This window comes from Ascidiella aspersa, chromosome 6, assembly GCF_963924565.1.
Source record: "Ascidiella aspersa chromosome 6, kaAscAspe10.2, whole genome shotgun sequence".
Classification (NCBI taxonomy): Eukaryota; Metazoa; Chordata; class Ascidiacea; order Phlebobranchia; family Ascidiidae; genus Ascidiella; species Ascidiella aspersa.
In genome coordinates, this window is record NC_139452.1 from 32,708,663 (window position 1) to 32,712,152 (window position 3,490).

General features: G+C 36.3%; 1 non-coding gene across 1 annotated transcript; it reads left to right on the forward strand.

Moving 5' to 3' along the window:
• The first annotated feature begins 978 nt into the window (after positions 1–978).
• Trnaa-ggc (transfer RNA alanine (anticodon GGC)) lies at positions 979–1,053 on the forward strand. The gene has a single exon. It is a non-coding gene; the product is annotated as a tRNA-Ala (tRNA).
• The last annotated feature ends 2,437 nt before the right edge of the window (positions 1,054–3,490 follow it).

A 3,490-nucleotide genomic window follows, 5' to 3' on the forward strand; every position in this document is an offset into this window, starting at 1 on the left:
GTGGTCCTTGTTATAAATCTAGTTGCTGCATAACTTATATCCAAGGTAAATTTTTAAAACAAAGCAATAAAATTATTACAAAGTGTTTTAATAAAATGAGTTAATTCAGTTAAACCAGGAGTAGCCAAACATTTTTCAAGGCTTGACCATCGTGGATAACTGGAAGCATTGGCGTTTGGGAACGGATATATATTTTTTGCCGAACTTAGTTAAATTCAATTAAACAACTGCAACAAAATTTTAGTTTACCTCTATAAATTGCAGTAAACTTTTAAAATTTTGAAAAGTCAATTACCTTAGCGCTTATAAACACAGGTCAATAATATTTTATTTTTTGTTATTTTTTATTTATTTTTTTTTTCAAAAAAGTAACAAATTGATTCCAGTTGTTGGGTTTTTATTGGAAGTTGCGTTTCCATCCCTGCATTCCGTCAAAAGCAGAGCTCGCAAAATTTCTACGTTTTGCAAACCCGCGTATGAAATTCATGCATAGCTGTTGGTCCATCTTATATAGCAAGCATTGTCCATAGAGCTGAGAAGCCTAAACACAAGAGAAATATTCAATGAAACATTCACACATATGTGTGTTAATATCTGAGATCTAGCCCTTCGAAGCTGCTTTTTGACCAACGACTACGGCTTACGTATAATTAGTACACCGAAAGCCATCGCAGACTCACCGAGTTGATCTATGATGCAAGCAGGGCAGACTAGAAAAACAACTAGCCTGCAGTGAGGTTCGAACTTACGACCTCCGGTCAAGCCGTGACCGTCGCTCTACCAACAGAGCTATGCAGGCTCATAAGGGAACGAGTCGAGAAACAACCATACGCCAATGCTTTCTCAATTTGTTAGTACAAGCAACCTCATTGAAGGGGATCCACAGTACCATATCATTTATTTTGCTAAATTTGTTAGCACAAGCAACCTCATTGAAGGCATTGGCGTATGGTTGTTTCTCGACTCGTTCCCTTCTGAGCCTGCATAGCTCAGTTGGTAGAGCGACGGTCCCGGCTTGACCGGAGGTCGTGAGTTCGAACCTCACTGCAGGCTAGTTGTTTTTCTAGTCTGCCCTGCTTGCATCATAGATCAACAAACTCCGGTGAGTCTGCGATGGCTTTCGGTGTACACAAGAGAAATATTACTAGTTATTGTTAGACACTTTCCTGGGTTATTTACCTAGGATGGCATTTGTAAAGGGTTTATGTATAATTTTTTTTTTCAGTTATGTTTTTATATATTGTTTGTCCTGTGTAGGCGAAGTTTCACTAAATAAATATTTTATTTATTTTAAATGTCGTTCAAATGAGATGTACTCAGCTAATCAAAGAAATGATTTGAGTTATAAAGCAAACGTCCAGTAAGCTGACAAAACAGATCAGTTTTAGTTTTTTTGTTGTTGCAGATATAAATGCGCCATTGTACTTACATGAGAAATGCCATTCTGTCTAAAATAGCCTCCATACACTTTTCCAATCCCAGGTACGGCTTCGATAGGTCCATCTCCCATTGGTCCGCTGATAAAACTATCAAGCTTTCTTGTTGGCGACCCAGGAATATAGCTCATGGTTGAATTTGCAAGTAAAATTTTTGAAAGCTAGACAAGGTTTAATTTTCTGTAACAGAAGTTGGTATTTGTAGATAGTATAAATACTTGTACCCTCAGTTATTTTTAGGGGAGGATCCAGGTTTTTTAATTGGAGGAGCCATGAAAAATAAATTCGAATTCGAATTAAGGAACTGATGATGTCACGAAATATATTTTCCTTCTAAGCAAAACGTCTGATCCTGTGTTTACTCATGTTTTCACCTATGAGTTTTACTCGTTAAAAAAGTTTACTATTGTTTCAAAAATAAAACTTATAATAAAGTTGCTAGAAAGAATTTTATTAGCCGCCTGGCAAACAAAACTTATCGAAATATTGTGTTACTAGACGAAACACCCGGCGTTGCCCAGGTTAAATATAGGGTACTTGTACCAATAATATGCAGCCTTTCGCAATAAGCGCGATATATCATGCGCATTCGGGCAATGCCCGGGTTTTGCGTGGTTAAAGAGGGCTGGGTCGAGTGAATACTTTTTCACAATTAAAGTAGGATGCGGCCCTTGTGAGAGCAGCAACAGTATTAGGTCTCACTAATCTCGCAACTTTAGCAAACAGCAGCAATTACCAAACAAAACGGTATTTAGTTTAAAAGTACCTGTTTAAACAGAGATTCTGTCGCAGTGTTTAAACTGCTCGGCAATATAAACCTGTAGTTCAGCTGCGCTTCTATATAAACTAAAGCATTTAACAATAAAATATAACATCACCACAAGTTACATCATTCTCTACCCAAACTGTTTCAATTTGGCTGTCACAAAATGTTATGTCCAAAAAATTCAAAAAAGTTACCATACTTTGACAACAGTGTCAATTTGTTACTGACACATGCTATGCCAGGCGTCCATAATTCGCCTTTACATTTTGAATCCGCCTATTCATGTGAATGACCCACAGGATATGGTGTTAAGGCAACAACGCGGATAACTTGAATAAACTAAAATACACAAAAAACAAGTCTGAGAAGCAACTTGTACCGACAACATAAATTTTCGGCTAAAAATGTTTTCTTAAAACGGAAAAAAATTACACGAAAACAAAGGAAAAAAATTGCTGTTATATAGTAAAAGTTGGCCAAATATATATGTTTTCAGGGCACGGTCTGGTACCCCCTGAGCCCCTCTGGGTTCAACCCTGATCGCAGTTATTAGGTAACCTTAACAAGCAGCTGAATGAAAAATTCCTTTAAATTGGTGTTGAGTTTGGTCAAGTAAGTACCAAGAAGCTTTAATTTCTGTATGCTGCCGTGTTACAACTCATAGTTAACATAAACATCTTCCAGAAAATAAAACTACAGTTTAAAATAAACAAAGCACTGTCTACTTTATGTTAAGTTCATCGATTCCTCAAAGATGGCCGACTATGGCAGATCAGAGAGCATTCTGAATTATATATGACTGCGAACGTCCTACAATAGCTCAAAAATCGCAAATTTTGGCTGAGAATTTGTTTTGTTTCTAGTTTATTGAAGCTGAACACAGAATACAGAGACTGTTCTAACTACCGTCTATCGATACAGACCAAGGTTAATTAAGAAAGTAATTTGAAACCCGAGAAAAAGGCAAGTCATCGCCTGCCCACATTCCATCATGTACATCCAACAGATTTTTTATTGCTCAACAAACTGTTAAAGTTTAACAAAAATTATATTTCGCCATGATGGGCAACAGTTATATTAATAAGGTTTTGAGTTGAAGGCCGCCACGAAAAATCATAAATAAGAGATATGTTAGTTTATGCGGAAATATTAGTTAGCATATTGTCTGAAATCACCAAGACTTAAAATACACGCAATTAAGCATCTGGAAAATAAACAAGCAAAACGTAATATGAACTTCAAAAAGCAATACATTTCACTTCTTTTAATGGTATTTGTTTAATAATTG